Below are 19,968 nucleotides of genomic sequence, written 5' to 3'. Positions count from 1 at the left end.
AAATCTGTAGTCAAGAAATAAAGCAAACAAATGCCTAGAACAAAAGCTAATGCAGAAATACAGGAAGAAATAAATAGAAATATATTCATAATTGAAGACTTTAAAGTCCCACTATCAAAATGGCAGATCAATTAAACAATTAATTAATTACATAGCTGAACAATGAAATGAGTAGAATTAACAGAGAGAAAAAAATAGACTTTCTCCTTGAGAAGTAAAATGAGATTCAAAAATGCATAATAAACAAAAGACCATAATTCTACATATCATTTCATCTATAATACAATAATAAAAAAATTCTTTTTAAGTAACCAGCCATCTGGAAAGTGTAGAACATTCTCTTAAATACCTGAGTCAGGAATGCCTGGGTGGCTCAGTCTGTTGGGTGTCCCACTTCGACTCAGGTCATGATCTCACAGTCTGTGGGTTCGGGCCCCGTGTTGCACTCTGTGCTGACAGCTCAGAGCCTGGAGCTTGCTTCGGATTCTGTGTCTCCCTCTCTCTCTGCCCCTCCGCTGCTCACTCTCTGTCTCTGTCTCTGAAAATAAAATAAAGATATAAAAAAATTAAAAAACAATAATAAATACCTGAGTCAGAGAAGAAATCAGAACTACTGATGAAACGGAGTATATTTTACCAAAACAAGTTGTATATGCTAGAAAGTTCAGTAAACATTGTGGTTGATGGTCCAACATTCTTCCCACTCCAACGATACATGGCAAGGGATTTTTTTCTGAATTGGGTACATAAAAAATTTTGCCAGTGAACGTAAGTCTGTGAAGAAAACCTTTCTTGCTCCTATAAGAGAATCAAAAGAGGAGATGGCCTGCCTACTTCCTATGGACCTGCCTGCTTGGAATTACCTAGACACTTTGTTGCCAATGTTAGCAAATCCAAGAGCTGCATAGAATCTGGATCTTTGATGGCATCAATGAAATGATACACTGGTCAGTAGCAGATCTTGTCCAACCAAGACTTCTTATTAAGTTAGTTAAACCGCTTCCTTCCTTCTTAATTCAGTTTTTATTGAGTTTTCTGTTACTTTACTAACCAAAATCCCAGCTGATACCAAGTATAAAAGTAAAGAAAATGTTTTTTAAAAAAGGTAAAAAAAAAATGTGTATGTCACAATTCAATTTTTTAAAAAACACCAGAATAGAGTCATATGTAAAAATGTATAACTGTTAGGAATGGCTAACACATAAAACAGGATTTACTGTTGGCTGTGCACTGAGCTAAGTATTTTACATACATTAACTCATTTAATCCTCATAATACTTCTTGAAATGGTTGTCATTATCAGTCCCATTTAACAGATGACAAGGTATCTGTTGACAAATATCTAGTGATAGACAGAGCCTGGATTTGACCCCAAGCAGTCTAATTCCAGAGTGCCCTCATGCTTTATTCTATACTGCCTCTCACCTCTCTGTACTTCTTTTTGATTTAAAATAAAAAGGGGGGGGACTTATTCCAAATAAAGAATTAGACAAATACAGGCATACCTTGTTTTATTGTGCTTTGCTTTCTTGTACTTCACAGATAGTGAATTTTTTTTTTTATAAATCGAAGGTTTGTGACAACCCTGTGTCAGCAAGTCTATCAGCACCATTTTCCAACATTTGCTCACTTTGTGTGTTTGTGTCACATTTTGGCAATTCTCGTGATGTTTTAATTTTTTTCATTATTATTATATTTGCATGATGATCTGTGAGCAGTCATTATAATTTGCTGAAAGCTCAAATGATGGTTAGCATTGTTTAAAAATAAAATAATTTTAAAGTATGTATTTATATTTGACATAATGCTATTGCACACGTGATAGAATACAGTACAGTGTAAACAAAACTTTTATATGCACTAGGAAACAAAAAAATTCATTTGACTCACTTTATTGCTTTCACTTTATTGCGGTGATCTGGAATCCAACCCACAGTACACCCACCCATCCACCCCCACCCGGGTATGCCTGTACATGTAAACATTTCAAATTACACTTGATACATGGTTAAAAGAGACATGCACATTGTATCTGTTGCTGGGTAACAAACAAGCCCCAAATTTTGTGGTTTGAAACAAAACATTTATTTTGCTCATAAATCTTTAATTTGGACAGAACTCAGCAGGGATGTCGTATTCCTGTTTGCCAACAGCATTAGCAAGAGTGACTAGTCTGGTGCTAGTGCATAAACATGACTCACTCACATGGCTGGCAAGTTGGGTCTGGCTGTGTAACTGAACTATGGGTTGAGGCACTCTGTTTGGCTCCACATTGGCCACTTTATAGGCTGCTTGGGCTTCTTCACAGCTAGGTGGCTGAGTTTTAAGACAAGGTGTATTTTTTGATACACTTCTTTAGAACCCGAACTTTCTACAGCCTTGGAGGTCACACAGTGTCACTTTGGCCAGAATTACAAAGCCTCTAAATCTAGAGAAGAAGCAGAGCTCTTACTGCTCGGTGAGAGGAGTGTCAAATAAGAAGGTATGGGACCATTTGGTTGTTCCGGACAGATTAGTCAAATGCAATCTACCACAAACACTTTCATACATGTGAGAATACAGATAGGAAGTCATTACGTGGGAAAATGTGGTCACAAATGTAAAAAAAAAAGTGTCAATTTAAGAACTTCCAAATGAATTAAAATCTTGAACCCAGTGTTGGTGGGGCTGATGGTGCGCTATGAACTGGGTTAAGTGTTTTAGAAAGCTGTGTGATGGTGTTCATACTCTTCCACACAATGAAAACCATTCTTAATACTAACAAGATGTCAGCAAACATGATGATTCCATTCTGGCCAATAATTACATGGGTAGTAAAAATGGCATATTATAGACTTGTAAATATAAGTAGACATGCATACATATTGGGTAACAAAACATTACAGAAATAGTATGCATAAAATATTAGAACTGTGCAATATATGTTCACGTATACTGAAAGATTAAAAGTGAATACGGAGTAATAGAAATAGAATGTAATGGGCTCTGTGGTCCTTTTTCTATAAAATTGCTTAAATGTATAGTATTGATAAGCAATTTTAATTTACTATATAAATTAAATATATCATAAATTCAACAATCAAAAATAAAATACACTAAAAAAAGAACTCATAAAAATAGCCATTCTACTTTATCACACATAGGTTAATATATATTATTTATTGAAAACTTTGAATATTTAGGGGTGCCTGATTGGCTCAGTTGGTAGAGCATGTGACTCTTGATCTCTGGGTCAAGCTATATTGGACATAGAGATTACTTTTTTTTTAATGTTGGATATTTAGTTAAGAATACTTTGCTTGCCTTTTAGTATTTAGAAGAATTATTGAGCTAAAATTAGAAGATCATTGGTATAGCTTACAATAACAGTCAATGGAAGTTAATTCCTCCATGGCCCCCACCAATTTTTTTAACTTTATTTATTTACTTTAAAGGGTGCGTACGTGACTCAGTTGGTTAAGAGTCCCACTCTTAATTTCATTTCAAGTCATGATCTCATGGTTCGTGAGTTTGAGCCCTGTATGGGGCTCTGTGCTAATAGTATGGAGCCTGCTTGGGATTCTTCATTTCTCTTTCTCTCCGCCCTCCCCAGCTCATTCTCTGTCTCTGTCAAAATAAAAAATAAATAAACTTTTTAAAAAGTTTGTTTATTTATTTTGAGAGAGAGAGAGAAAGTAAGGGAGGAGCAGAGAGAGAGGGAATGAATCCCAAGCAGGCTCAGGGCTGGATCTCCCAAAGTGTGAGGGCATCACCAGAGCTGAAATCAAGAGTCTTAACCCACTGAGCCACCCCGGTGCCCCCTATCCCATTTTTTTTAAAAATCATGGTAGAATTAACTCTCTAGGAGCCTGACTGGAGATGGAGGGCACGAAGAAAGCCCTCTCTGCCCACCTGGCCCAGTTCCTCAAAATTATAAAAATTATAAAGATGAAGAGGAATTCATTCTATTGCTTGAAAATAACAAAACTCAGTCAGAAAATCCCAAGCAGGCCCCATGCTGCTAGTACAGAGCTCGATGTGGGGGTCAAACCCACTAAGACATGAGATCATGACCTGAGCCGAAACTGAGTCAGATGCCTAACCACTGAGCCACCCAGGCGCCCCTGAACCTCAGTTTAAAAAGGAGTGCGGATTGTAACCAATGTGCATACTGATGTTGAGGCAAGAGAGGCTGGGTGTGAAGTAGGAGGGGTTCTGTGGGGACGCTACATTTCCTGCTCAGTTTGCTGTGAACTTAAAAGTGCTCTAAAAAAATTAAGTCTATCAATAGAAATATATGGGGCACCTGGGTGGCTCAGTTGGTTAAGTGTCAGACTTTGGCTCAGGTCAGATCTCATGGTTCGTGGGTTCGAGCCCCGCATCAGGCGGTCGATCAGGTTGATCAGGTCAATCAGGTCGATCAGAATCGAACCTGTTTCGGATTCTTTGTCTCCCTCTCTCTCTGCCCCTCCCTCACTCATGCTCTATCTCTCTCTGTCTCAAAAATAAACTATAAAAAAATTTTTTTTTTAAATAGAAATATATAACAGCAACAACAACAACCCTAGTATATCAGAGACTTTAGAGAGAGGAATGTTTTAAATTCAGAAACATTGGATAAAGGAGCAGGAAAGTTCTCCGGGCAAATCTTTTCTAAGCAGAAAGCAGCAAGAGCATTTCCCTCTAGCATAGCTGGTATGGAAAGGCAGGGACATTCTTCAAAGCATGCATTTTCAGCTGAGGTATGTGATATCACTCTCAGGGAGGGTGGGGAAAGAGGAATTTAGATATTTCAATAAGATGGCCATCTCTGTGGTGTCTCATTGGGCTTAAGTGGTGATTTGGGGGGAAATGTCTACAAAGGTTACTTTGGAGGACAATCATGAAACATAGTTTGAGAAACAATGCTCCAGAGAGAAGAGAAATGCAGAAGGAATGGGAGAGAAATGGGGAGCTCTACCTTGGCCTATCCACAATGACCAGAGACAAGCTTTCAGGAACAGAACCAGCTCCCACAGACAGGGGATGCTGAATTACAAACAGCAAACCAGGATCATCAGGCACCAAACCCAATAAATAAAAGCATGAATGCCCAAGGAAATAGTTACTAGAGCAAATATGATTTTAAATTAGCTATAATCAGTAACCTCAGAGTTATGAGAAGATACTACACCCATAACAGCAGGAAGTTTTTAATTAAAGAATTAAATTAATTTACTTATTTTAATTAAATTACTTACATTTTTTTGTTGATCTTGAAAACAAAAAATGTAATAAAAGCCTAGTAGATAAACCAAATAGCAAAATAAATAAAATGCATTTCAGTTGCATTAATACATTTTTTTGAAAAAAAAATGTAAACCGACATATAGATATGGTAGGGCAGGTTCCCAAAATAAGCCCTAATGATCCCTGCTACTAATATAATCTTGGAAAGTTTTAGTTTACTTTTCTATAAGAGAGAAACTTCATAGGACAATTTTAGAAAACGCTTACTACATAGAGCTGCTGAGAAGAAGTATTATCATAAAATGTACCTCAGCTACACTGTTTACCAAGTAAGACATTTTTCATTTCCTCTCCATTATGGTGCCGTTGTCTTACTGTGTAACTAAGATTTTTCTTTCTTTCTTTCTTTTTTTCTTTCTTTCTTTTTTTCTTTTTGTTTTTTGTTTTTTGTTTTTTGCTGTTACACAGAGGGATCCTAGCATGAATAGGTTTGAAATGATTTAGTAACTCTCTCTAACTTCACAGCATAATCGTAGTGAGTAGAGCACTGAGTCATTTGGAGAAGAAATAACATGTCTTAAGTCAAGTGAATAAGAACCCCTTTAATAACAGTAGCCCTCAAATTGCATATTTACTGCATTCTACAATTAGTTAATTACAACAAGAAACTAATTATCCATATATTATAGCTTAACAAAGTAGAAAGGGAAACCTTGCATGATCTTTGCAAACGTGTCAAACAACAGGAAAATTGGAATGTCCTATAATTCCTAACTTTCTGATATTCCTTTGGACTTCTACAATGGACTTGTAGCTCAGAAACACTTACTTTAGTCTCTGATAAAGATAGGAGCTAATATATACTCAGCACCATTATATTCCAGGCATTGTGCTAAATGCTTTAGGTATATTAGGTAATGTATCCACAGGATATCTACACAAGGTTAGTACTACTTTTATTATCTCCATTTTACAGGTGAGAAAACTGAGACCCAGAAATATTCAAGCAATGTGCCAAGGTCTCACAGCTAATAAGTGCCAGAGTCCAGTGTGAATCTAGCAATCTGCCTCCAGAGCCTGTGCTTTTTTTTTTAAGTTTATTTTTGAGAGAGGGAGAGAGAGGGGGAGGGGCTGACAGGGAAGAAGAGAAAGAGAGAGAGAGAGAGACAGAGAGAGAAACAGAGATTGAGAATCCCAAGCAGGCTCCTTGCTCAGAACGGAGCCCAATTAGGGCTCAAACCAAGGAACTGTGAGATCGTGATTGAGCTGAAACCAAGAATCCCACGCTTTACTGAACCACCCAGACACCCCTCCAGAACCTGTGCTCTTAACTTCGTGCAAAGTGGAGACAGTCTAGGCTATGGACTAGAGAGGCTGGGGGCCTGGAATAGTTTCTTTGGAGTGGAAGTCGAGAAATGAATCGTACTATTCAGCAGTCCCAATGAGTCAGGAAGAGTTGCTGCTGATGAAACTGTTGATTCTGCTTTTAACAGGTTACAACAGGTTACTTATATCTTATTATGCTTGCCTCTTACTATATCTGTTACTTTTTCTCTTGACTTCTTTTTTTCCTTTGTTTCTGTGGATTGATATCGAGCTTAGGGAGGGGTGGTCACCAATAACAGGCTGGAAGTCTTCATGTGCTGAACAGTGTGTACACATGGAAGAAGAATTTAGACATAGCAGAGAGAGGCTCATTTATGGTGCTCTTTCACATTTCAAAGTAAAATATGGGAAGCCTAGTTTCATTCTTTTACCATATCGGTGTTTTTCAAATTACATCTGTTATTGGTTTTTTTCTTTTGTTTTTAAGATTTTCATAGAAAGATATATCTGTGACTGGCTTTTTGAAAATGATAATACTAATATGTACTCACAGCAACAAAATAACTTAAGAGTGTAGGTTTGTGTAGAGTAAAAACTTTTCACCTGGATCAGAGATTTAGATGTAATTTAAATCCTTGAAATTACTGGAAGAAAACATTAGAGAACTTAAATAATCTTGGAGTGAAGGAAGGACTCTATACATAAATCAATAGTCTTAAATAATGACAGTAAACATCAATTAATACATTATACTGCATAAAACTTTCTCATTAAAATGTGCCACAAATGAGTGAAAATGATTAACAAAAGTAGGGGAACAGAATTTATAACATCTGTAATAAATAGCTATTTTAAAAGTATACAAAAAGAGCTACTTCAGATCAATAAGAAAAATAAAATTAAATCCGAAAGTGGGGAAAAGGACATAAGTAGTTTACTGGAAAAGAACACAAAAATGCTTTGACCTCACTCATAAATAAAAATATTAATACACTGATTATATGTAATTTTTATCTGATTACCAAAGGTTTAAATTTTTTATCATACCCAACGTTGGCAAGGGTGTAAAGAAATAATTAACTCATGTATTCTTAGTAGGAATGTAAACTGGTGTAACCTTTTGGAAGGCACTATAGCAGTATTTGCGAACATTTTAAATCCTCAGATTTATTGACCAAGCAATTCTAGTGGGAATTTAACTTACGTACATATTAAAACAGACACACCAGGGACACCTGGGTGGCTCAGTCGGTTAAGCATCCAACTTCGGCTCAGGTCATGATCTTGTGTTTCCTGAGTTTGAGCCTCACGTCAGGCTCTGTGCTGACAACTCAGAGCCTGTAGCCTGCTTTGGATTCTGTGTGTGTCTCTCTCTCTCTGCCCCTCCCCCCCCACATGTTCTGTCTCTGTCTCTCAAAAATAAATAAACATTTAAAAATTTTAAAAAACTAAAAAATAATAAAACCGGCACACCAAAGCATGTGTTATTTTGCCCACGTTTGTAATAGGGAGCAACTGCAAGCAACCTAAACATCCTTCAGTAGGAAAAGAAGGAACAAACTATGTTTCCTTTTGACAAAATACTATGCAGTATTTAAAATAAAGAAGCTGATCTACACGTGCTTACGTGGAAGGATGTTCAGGATTCCATGATTTCGTGAAAAAAGCAATTTGCTGTATAATACCTGTGATACGATTCCATTTGGGTATGTGTGCTCTACAGTACATACAAGTCTTGGTTACGATCCTTTTGTTGCAAGTAAACAGAAAACCATGAAATTTATCAGATACCATAATTGGATGCATGGAAGCTGGCTGGGCTTAGTATTAGCTTAACCTGCTGAACTGTTGCCCTGATTCTCCTGACTCAGCTTCCTCTGCTGACTCCTCAAACTGGTTCTAGAAGTTCTGGGCTTCACTTTCAGGCACGGTACTCTTAGGAGGAAACCCCCCAGCAAATTTCCCTTGGGATTCTCATTGGTCTGAGCTGGATCATGGCAGTGACTCAAGAAGTCCTTTCTCAGGCCATTCCTCTGGGAAAGGGAAATACCCTATGCTGATGAGTTAGGCCTGGATTTTTGAACCAGTTACCAGCAAGGGAGAAGGATTTAACATTTTATCTGAGATGAGTCAGAGTTCACCCAAAAGGTGAGCTCAAGGTAAGGTCGACACTACCCCTACCCTGCAAAAAAAAAAAACCCAAACAACAAATAAAATGGCAATAACTGTACATGGAATAGAAGGGAGTAATGGGATATGAGGTAGGTACAGATTTTTATTTTTCACTTCCTAGCATTCTACACATTAATTTTTTTTTATATAGCTGCATGAGTCTGATTCAGGATCATAACAGGAGTCATACGAACAGATGGCATACTCAGAAGGGTTTAATGAGGAGACTTTAATAAAGAGATTTTATTTGCCAAGGTATGAGTGAGGTTACAGGAACAAAAAAGGGATAGTGAAGCAGGCAGGGATGGACAACAACAGGAAATTGGTCCCAGCCAACGCCTGAAGGGGGCAGGGAGGTGGGTGGGAGCTGAGGGTGGAGGGAGGGAATGACGTGAAGGGAGCCTAAAGTGAGCTAGTGCTGGGGAAGAAGAATCAAGAGCAGGCGCTGCCTAAAAGAAGGGTGAGGCAGGAAGGGAGTGCTATGTGGGAGAACAAAAAAATACCTCATGTTCTGCAGTCTCCATTAGCCAAACCCAACCAGAAATTATGGGGCAAGGGTGAGGCAATCCACAGAGGTCAGCCTCTTGGGACACAGTAGGAGGGAAGGATGGGGAATGAATGTTTGGGGGTAATGGAGGTAAAGGACCAACACAGCATAGATTTCCTAAGTGAAAGCATTAACACTTTTTTTTAATTAAAAAAACACGGGAAGTCCTGTCACGTGATACAACATGGATGAGCTTTGAGGACATTATACTAAGTGAAATAAGCCAGTCACCTAAAGACAAGTACAGTATGGTTCTACTTATAGTGAGAAACTAAAGTGGTCAAATACATAGGAACCGAAAGTAGAATGGTGGTTACCAAGGGCTGGGGGGAGGGAGAAATGTGGTTTTATTGCTTCATGGGTGCATAGTTTCAGTTTTGCAGGGTGAAAAGAGTTCTGGAGATCGGCTGCACAGCAATACAAACAATACCACTACTGAGCTCTATAAAAATGGTTGCAATGGATTTTGGCCATTCTAGTAAGTGTGTCACTGCACTTAGCATCTTGTTTTAATTTGCAATTTTCTAATGACATATTATGTTGAGCATCTTTTCATATGCTTCTTTGCCATCTCTATATCTTCTTCAGTGAGGTATTTTCTGACCCTTTTTAAAAATCTAGTTGTTTGTTTTCTTACTGTTGAGTTTTAAGAATTCTTTGTATATGTGGGATAACAGTGCTTTATCTTTTACAAATATTTTCTCCCAGTCTCATCTTCTCATTCTCTTGGTAGTGTTTTTTGCAGAGCAGAAATTTTTAATTTTAATGAAATCCGACTTATGAATTCTTTTTTTCCACTAGCAACACCAAATGCTGTGAGAAGGTGGAGGGAAAGGAACTGTAATTCATTGCTGGTGAGAATGCAAAATGATACAGATGCTTTGGGAAACACTTCAGCATTTTCTTGCAAAACTAAGCATGTCTTTCCCATATGATCCAGCAAATTGCGCTCCTTGATTTTGCCCAAATGAGTTGAAAATTCATGTCCACACAAAGGATCATAGCAGCTTTATTCATAGCTAGTCAAATTTGGAAGCAACCAAGATGTCCTTTAGTCGGTGAACAGAAAAATAAACTGTGGTATACTCATACAATGAAATTTTATTTAGTGATAAAAAGAAATGAGCTATCAAGCCATGAAAAGACATGGGAGAACCATAAATATGTGTTATTAAGTGAAAGAAAACAATCTAAAAAGGGTATGTATTATGTGACCTCAACTACATGACATTCTGGACCAGGCAAAACTATGGAGACAGTAAAAAGATCAGTGATGCCAGGGGTTAGGAGGAGCTGAGGGATGAATAAGCAGAGCACGAAGGATTTTTAGGGCAGTAAAACCACTTGGTATGATGCTGTAGTGGTGCATATAATGACATATATATGCACCAATGTCATTATATGCACCAAATATCAAATGACATTCTACATCTGTCCAAATCCACGGAATGTACACCAACAGTGAAGCTTAATGTAATCTATGGATTCTGGGTTATAATGACATATAAAGATAGGTCATCATTGATTGTAACAAATGCACCACTCTGGTGGGGTATTTTTTTTTTTTTTTACAAATAGTTTATTGTCAAATTAGTTTCCACATAACACCCAGTGCTCATCCCCACAAGTGCCCTCCTCCATGCCCATCCCCCCTCCCCCCCACATCCATCAGTCCTCAGTTTTTGTCAGCATTCAAGAGTCTCTCATGGTTTGCCTCTCTCCCTTTCCCCCACCATTTCTGCCCTTCTTCTCCCCCTTGTTCCTCCGTCAAGTTCCTCCTAATCCTCCTATACGTGCAAACATATGATATTTGTCCTTCTCTGCCTGACTTATTTCACTCAGCATAACACCCTCAAGGTCCATCCATGTTGCTACACATGGCCAGATTTCATTGTTTCTCATTGCCATGTAGTATTCCATGGTATAGATAAACCACATCTTCTTGATCCATTCATCTGTTGATGGACACTTAGGCTCTTTCCATGTTTTAGCTATTGTGGAGAGTGCTGCTATGAACATTGGGGTACATGTGCTCCTATGCATCAGCACTCCTGTATCCCTTGAGTAAATTCCTAGCAGTGCTATTGCTGGGTCATAGGGAGTTCTAGTGTTAGTTTCCTGAGGAACCTCCACACTGTTTTCCAGAGGGGCTGTAGCAGTTTACATTCTCTGGTGGGGTATTTTTAAATGGGGAGCTGTGCATATTTGGGGGCAGGGATTATATGGGAGTATATTCTGCTGATTTTGCTCTGAAACTAATGGTGCTGTAAAAATAGTCTTTTTAAAAAAAAAGTTATGATGGTAAATTTTAAGTGTTTTTTTACTACAATTTTTAAAACAATGTAGAAATCTTTCCTTTCTTCCTCCTTCCCTAATCTCATTTACCAGCATCGAAGAACATTAATTGTGTCCATGTTTTCAACTAAGTTTCAAACTTCACATTCTTTTATTTTCCAAAGGTGATGATTTAAAGGGAATACGGTGCTCAGAGAGTGGTCTTGACTGGAAAAAATACAGATTTAAGAGCTCTCNGGGGGGGGGTGGTGGAGGAAATCTCCAGGGACCATGTGCAAAGAAAGCAGGAGAGGCTGGAGAGGAACCGGGGAAACTCACAACGAAGAGGCCGCAAGGGGAGTCTGCCAAGGAGAATGAAAAATGAATAAAGAGCCAATAAGAAGACAGGAATCAGAAACAGAGAGCATTTTAAGAATAAATGCATAAATCAGACCACAAGGAGATACCGCCACATGCTCAGTAGGATGGCTATTACAAAAAAGAAAAGAAAAGAAGGAAAGAAAAAGAAAGAAAGTTAACAAGTACAAGTGTGGGTGAAGATGTGGAGAAAGGCATTACTGGTGGGAATGTCAAGTGGCACAGCCACTGGACTAATAGTGTGTCAATTCCTCAGTAAGTTAAACAGAAGTGCAATAGGATCCATTCCTAGGTATTTACTCAAAATAATTGAAGCAGGGATATAAACAGTTACTTGTACACCAATGTTCATATAACACTATTCACAGTAACCAAAAAGTGGAAATCACTTAAATGTCCATCCATGGGTGAGCAGATACACAAAATGTGATATAAAGATACAGTGGAATATCATTCATTAAAAGGGAATGAAGTTCTTTTTTTAAAAAACATGTTTTATTTATTTTTGAGAGACAGAACACTAGCAGGGGAGGGGCAGACAGAGAGGTGGACACAGAATCTGAAGCAGGCTCCAGGCTCTGAGCTGTCACCACAGAGCCCAAGGTGGGGCTCGAACCCATGAGCATGAGATCATGACCTGAGCCAAAGGTGGATGCTTAACCGACTGAGCCACCCAGGTGCCCCAAAAAGGACATAAAGTTCTGATACATGCTAGGACATGGGTGAACCTTGAAAACATTATGCTAAGTAAATAAGTCAGTCACACATGGGCAAATAATGTATGAATTCACTTACATAAGACACCAGAATAGGCAAATTCGTAGAGACAGTAAGTATATTACAGGTTGCCAGGGGCTGGTGGGGAGGAGAGAATTGGGGAGTTAGTGTTTAACAGGTACAGACTTTCCGTTTGGGAAGATGAAAAAGTTCTGGAGACAGGTGGTGGTGATGATGTCACAACAATGTGAATGTACTTACTGCCACAGAACTGTATACTTAAAAATGGTTAGAATGGCAAATTTTATGTAATGCACATTTTACCATAATTTTAAAGAAGAATAAATGCATAAAAGAAGCCAGACGCAAAAGGGTGCACTGTATGAGTCCGTTTATACGCAGTTCAAGAACAGGCAAACCTAATTAGAGGTGGGGGTAGAGTCAGAGTAGCAGCTACCTCAATATATGTGTGTGGATAGGAAATTGGTGGAAAAGAAAAACAAAGTGTCCATTTCAAGCAGTTTGAAAAGGAGACAAATAGGGTAATGTCAGCTAGGAAAGCCTAGAATGAAGCTTTCTTTAGGAAAAGGAAAGTTGAATGTATTTTTAGTCTGAGAACAGATGGAGAGGGATGGATGACAACACAAGAGAGCGAAGAGACAGATGACGTCCGGAGGTGTGAGGGGAGAGGATGCGGAAGGGAGGGGCAGGGACTCTCCTTGGAAAGGCCCAGGCCCCCTCTTCCTCTGTGGCTCTGAGACGGAGCGCATCTGTAATGGGTACAGATTAGCTAAGTGAGGGTGTGGAAGGGAAGCAAACTAAGTGATTCAAACCTGCATATCTTTACTTCACTATACTTGGCGGGCTCCCCCAACCTGTGCAGCATCCGCAATTTCTCTGCAAATTCTAACTGTTCTTTCTAAAACAGAGCTCTGCCACCAACCACTGCTTTAACAAACATTTCACTGTTGGTGCTTTCCTTGTCTGAACATAGAAGTATGTGATTAGAAGACTTCACAGGTTTATCCAAGGCATAGGATTTTGTTTCACTATGGGTGTGAATTCTAGAATAAATCAGTTGGAGAGTATATGTATTTCTTAATTTCCTTTGTCTCCTGAATTCAGTAAATGTGCCTGAGGAATAGATGCATTTATGCCAACATTGTATTGGAAATCAATCACCTGCCTTCCTTCTAAAAGTTCCATTTCTTTGAAGTGAGAACTTTCGTTCCACAAAGAAAACCGATTGCATACTTAGACAGCTAGATTAAATATATTCACATGCACTTGCACTTGATATATCAAAATTTGGTTAGTAAGAGGTGAATAATTGGAACAAGTTTCTCTGTCTCTTCAGAACAATGAAGACTTCATTACAGTGTAGCAGCTCATAAGATTCTGGGACAGCTTTAGGATGTGTTGGTTTCATTAACTTAGAAGTAGAGGCCTCTGTGGAAGGGCAGGCAATATTGTAGTAGAGGCCTTGCTAGAAATTACTTCCTCAAAAGCCCCTTTTCAAAAGGCACATGCAGTACATTCAAAATGCACAATTATAAATGGCTAATGCATGGGAAAATGGAAAGCTTCATTAATATTTGAAGGATGAAAATTTAAATGACTCCCAGATGCCATTTTAGTTTATCAAATTAACAAGATTTGTAAAAAATCATACTTAAAGGTAAAGCATGGTGGGAAATCTCATGGACTGCTTGTAAAATAGAAATCAGCTCGTTTCTTCCACAAAGCAATAGAAGAATGTGTATGAAAGGCCCTAACCATTGATTGAAATGGCCATACCCTTTGAATCAGTTATGTAGTGCTATGATGTCATCTTTTAAAGAATTCAGAAAAGTGGAGTAAAGTGTCTTCACACAAAGAAGAAGCTTTGTCTTGTCTAATGACGAGGATTTCAATTATGAAAGATACATATGATATGATACATTTCATAAGCATATAAAATGTTTATTAAGAAGTTTCAACACTGTAGGGAAAATAGGACATATGGTAGGTGGTATAGGATCACTCTACTGTGTTAAAATATGTATATGTTTAGGCGGAAAAAAAGGCCAGAAAGTGTTAAATGTTAAAGTGGTCATCTCTAATTGGCAGCGTTTTAGGTGATTTTTTCCCCCTCCTTTATAGTGTTCTCTATTTTTCAGAATGGACTGGCGTCCTTCCAAAAATATGAATATAAAGGAGTTTTTTTGACTAAAGGAGAAAGTTTCTTTTGCTAAGTTTTGGTAATGGTTGTATCCTTACATTCCAATAAGATGGGCCAAGACTTCTTGCTACAGTCAGCTATTCATTCAACAATGTTTATTAAGCAACAACTGCACACCAAGCCCATGATATGTACTGGGGGCACAAGAGTAGAGAATTACTCAGACACTTTGGCCCTTGTCAAACTTATGGTCTAGTGGAGAGCACAGTGCATTAGTTTGCTAGGATCACCATAACACACTACCGTAGACGGGGTGGCTTAGAAAAATGGGAATTTGTTTTCTCACAATTCTGAAGGCTAGAAGTCTGAGATGAAGATGGTGGCACAGTTGGCTTATTCCCTCGTCTCTCTCCTTGGTTTGTTGATGGCCATCTTTTTCCTGGATCTTCATTTCATTAGAACTGTGCATATCTGTGTCCAAACTTCCTCTTCTTATAAGGACATTAGTCATACTGATTAATGCCTACCCTAATGACCTCTTTTTGATTTGATTAATTCTTCAAAGACCCTGTTTCCAAATACAGTCACTGTCTGAGAGGTCCCACGTACCAGTGGTTAGAACTTCAACATGTGAATTTGGAGGAGGCAGAACTCAGCTTATAACATAGCTCTGAAACAACACTGGCATCAAGAAGAGGAGGAGATGCTAATATCAAAGACCAGGCATTATTATTACATTCGCAGCACGACCAGTCGTTTCTAAAGGGGGGCATTGTTCACTGCCCTATAACGCTTGCTGCTCTCAGCTTAGTGCTTTTGTCAAATAGGGCGGCTTCTTTATTTAACAGGTTGACAGGAATAAAACAAATTTCCATCTAGTTAGGATAAAATGCAACTGACATTTTCAATTTATCTTCTCTTCAGAGTGTCAGAAAATGAATATTTATTCTTTGATGCCTGATATTACAAAGTCATTCATTATCTTTCAGGGAACAGATTGGGATGTGAATTGATACCTGCTGAGTTCCCAGATGAGCATATGTCATGATTCCCAAAAAGGGCTCTGGCTGGTTCTAAGTCTCCAGAGCTGTAAACAAACAGAGGTCTGGGGAATAAACTCTGTCCAGTCTAATCACTTCTCTATGACTCATTTCTGACAATTTTCGAAATCCAGAGCAATTTTTATGGTACCATATGTAGAGTCTACCTAATTCACAGCCTACTTCCTATAAACCTGTTTTTGTTTTAGTCACAAATCTTTCATGGCATGGCAGGTTGTAAGTAAATTCATTAAATTCATTTTAAATTCATAAAAATAAAACAGATTCTTGAGGCTGGATAGATCACGGTTGGAAAATGTTTGTTATGTTGCATTTGTATAACTCATTGTCCCTCTGTTTCAGGAACACATAGAATTTTACATAATTATTTGAAAAGCAATAGAAAATTGGTATAGCCTCGTGGTGAGGGGGCCTGGGATCTGGGGGTAGCAGCACCACTAGCCACTTCCTGCAGGATCGTGAGGATGAAATGAGCAGACCCTCAGTGAGCCCTTAGAAAAGTGCCTGGTGCACTGTGACGCATAGAATATGTGACAGCTGCTATTATTAGACTTTGCAGAGCAGACTTTCTGTTTAAGGGGTATCTTGCTCTCTCACCCCTTTCCCACACACTGAGTGCTCTGTAACAAATTTGAGCTCTTTTGTTAATGGCATTTTAATTTGTACTTTTTTTAATTTATATTTTTTTAGTAATCTCTACACCTAATGTGGGGCTCAAACTTATGACCCTGTGATCAAGAGATGCATGCGCATCCAACTGAGCCAGACTGGTGCCCCTAATTATGTTTTAATAAGGTAAATACTTGACCTCTTAAATATTCGAAGTGCAGCCTTTGGCTAGCTGAGTCTGCACAACTGCAATGATTCCCCTTTCTATAACCAGCAAAATTCATATTTGTACAACTTTAGAAATATATTTTTTGATGTTTGTCCATGAACCTATAGGCACTTTGTGTTCCTTCAAATTCTTCCAGGTCATCTGTAAATAACCGTCTACAGAACAGTTACTGTCAATGCTTGCTTCCTCTGAAGTTCTAGTGAACTTATGGGACTCTGTTTCTTCCAATTTCCATGCTATGACGCTGCTCTTCCCAGTTTGCAATGCCCTTGTTACTCTTCATCCCTTCTTGATTTCTAGATTGGACCCCAAACCTCTGGGATCTTATTGTCTTTATTCCTTTGCCTGGTCCCTGATTAACACTTACATATTGTTCATGTTATGTTAATTTGTTCCTATGAATTATTGCTTGAAAAATGTATTTCTTATTTGTGCCTTTTGTCTGTCTGCTAGAGGATCGTTGGCAATAAAGCACATGTCCTCGAATTCTTTGCTAGTTTAACCAACTATTTTAGTATGTACACTAAATACTGCTTATTGTTTACTTTGTCTTCTTATTACCTTTTCCCCCAGTCCCAGTTACTCTCCTCTAGGTACTCTAGTAACTCTAGGTTACTCTTTTCACCTGGCCTTTCTAGCTGGTTTCCTTACAGTGAAAGTACACCATCTAGAGTGTTTTCTGTCCTCTAGTATCTTGTATCTTCAAGTATCTTCAGATACTTGTTTTACTTTTCTCTGTTGCCACGTCTATTTCCGTATCACCTCACTGAAACTAAAGAGTTGAAATGTTTCAGGGTGCTTGGCTGGCTCAGTCAGTACAGCATGTGACTCTTGATCTCAGGGTCATGAGTTCAAGCCCCAGCACCGGGCAAGGAGCTTACTTAAAAAAAGAGAGTTGGAATGTTCCTCAGAGAATGCAAAGGGAAAAAAATAGGCAAAGTGGTCCATGCCAAGTAGAAATGAGCCCTTTCTCTTTGTGGTCATGTGGACAGTATTTTTTGTCACACTTTCTGTGTGTACGTGTGTATGTGTGTGTGTGTTTCAATAAAACTTTTTAAACAGAAACAGACAGTGGGCCAGATTTGGCTCAGGAACCTTAATTTGTTGACTTTTGTTTTAGAGTAATTTTTGCTTGTAGCTTCTTACCTTTCCTTGCATATTTGTGCATTTGTTGTTTGCTGGAATATGTCTTTTCAGGCATGAGTTAGCAGTCTATCCTGGGATACTCTCACAGATCACCTTGTGAAGGAGAGAGGCAGGGGAAAGGGAGTCTGGGGCAAGGAGATATCATGTGCTGTGTTTGGGCACTGACAGAGAGGGACCCTCATTCATACTGGAGGAAGCTGACCTCCTTTCCATGTTGGAGGCAACCTGAGTTGGGAGATGGAAGGTTTAGTTCTGACTCTGGATATTTTGCACAGGAGCTGGACATTTTGGATAAGTCACTTCATGTCTTTTGATTTCAATGTTCTTATCTGAAAAATGGGACTATTATTATTCTTGCCATTATCTTTATTATTATTAAATTTAATAAGATTTTATTTTACATCTCTGATAATCAGTTGCTGACTGACACAAGGATTTCTAACTTAAGGGAATTGTTGTCTTCTCATGTCTGAAGGATAATGTAGTATATAAATTATAATGAAGTCTTCACGTAAGAGAAAATCCAAAAGTAGGGATTATCACATAGGTGTTTATTTTTCTCTCAACCAGTTGTCTAGGGCTAATATGGTAGCTTCAGGATGTGAACTGGGACTTGAGATCCTGCTATCTTTCTGTCCCACTACTCTCAGTATATAGATTTCATCCTTGAGTTTGTTTCATGGTGTCATTAAGGCCACTGTGGTTCCAGCTATCACACCCACATCCCAAACATCAGATCAGAGAAAGGGGCAAAAGTAAAAAGGATGTGTTTTAAATAACTTTCCTGGAAACTCCATAAAATGAATTGCATTTATGTGACAGTAGCCACTCTCATCTTCCAGGAAATGAAGTAAGGTGTTTATTGTGTGTGTGTGTGTGTGTGTGTGTGTGTGTGTGTGTGTTTTCTTTAGAGCTTTTACTATGATCTTGTTTCTATTTGATTCATTAAAGCATACAGATGCTGATATATACATATATAATAAGCATAATATCTGTAACATTATAAAGTTCTCTTCATATTTGTACTAGGCATGGCTACAGATGGTATTAGTTCGATTCATATTTTTTTTTAGTTTACAACCAAGTTAATTAGCATATGGTGCAACAGTGATTTCAGGAGAAGATTCCTTAATGCCCCTTACCTATTTAGCCCATCCTCCCTCCTATAATCCCACCCCAGTAACCCTCTGTTTGTTCTCCATATTTAAGAATCTCTTATGTTTTGTCCCCCTCCCTGTTTTTATATTATATTTGCTTCCCTTCCCTTATGTTTATCTGTTTTGTAGCTTAAGGTCCTCATATGAGTGAAGTCATATGATATTTGTCTTTCTCTGACTGACTGATTTCGCTTAGCGTAATACCCTCTAGTTCCATCCACATAGTAACAAATGGCAAGATTTCATTCTTTTTGATTGCTGAGTAATACTCCACTCTCTCTATATAAACCACATCTTCTTTATCCATTCATCCACTGATGGGCATTTGGGCTCTTTCCACACTTTGGCTGCTATAGTGCTGCTATAAACATTGGGATGCATGTGCCCTTCAAAACAGCACACCTGTATCTCTTGGATAAATACCTAGTAGTGCAATTGCTGAGTCGTCGGGTTCTTTGTGTGCCTTTTACTTTTCTTTCTCTCTTTTAGATTATAAGATCATATCCTATTAGTTTTATTCATCTTCAGCACTTGGCATATTACCTGGAACATAGTAAGTACTTAGTAAGTGTTTGAAGAAATGAAAGATAGAGCAAGGAGCTTTACCCATGAAAATAGTAGTAACTATTACACTAGGTTCATCTGTTTTCCAAAAACCTAGCTTTAGACTAGTGCTTTAAAGCATGGGCCCTGAACTTGTTGGGATGAGCACTGGGTGTTATATGTAAACCAACTTGACAATAAACTATTTAAGGAAAAAAAAATAAAGCATGAGCCCTGAAGCCAGAATGGGTGATTAGTATCCCAGATCTACGGGTTACTAGCTGTTGACAGAGGGCAAATGATGTGTCTAAGACTAGTTTCCTCATATATAAAATGTAATAGGGTTGTCAAGATTTTAATACTTAGACCAGTACTCAGTATATAGTAAATACTTAAGAAATTTAGATATTATTATTATTATATTAAAAATGATACTTAAA

At 38.2% G+C, this 19,968-nt stretch overlaps 1 long non-coding RNA gene across 1 annotated transcript in view; it reads right to left on the bottom strand.

Moving 5' to 3' along the window:
* Positions 1-304: 304 nt before the first annotated feature.
* Positions 305-19,968, bottom strand: part of LOC144243669 (uncharacterized) — a 67,295-nt gene continuing 47,631 nt past the window's right edge. Inside the window, exon 3 of the long non-coding RNA XR_013338730.1 lies at positions 305-538. This is a non-coding gene — a long non-coding RNA (uncharacterized LOC144243669). The remainder of the gene's footprint in view (positions 539-19,968) is intronic.

The sequence above is a fragment of the Crocuta crocuta genome, unplaced genomic scaffold (genome assembly GCF_008692635.1).
Source record: "Crocuta crocuta isolate KB4526 unplaced genomic scaffold, BGI_CrCroc_1.0 scaffold586, whole genome shotgun sequence".
NCBI lineage: Eukaryota > Metazoa > Chordata > Mammalia > Carnivora > Hyaenidae > Crocuta > Crocuta crocuta.
Note: the sequence above shows the minus strand (reverse complement) of the source record. Positions and strands in the feature narration are given on the sequence as shown.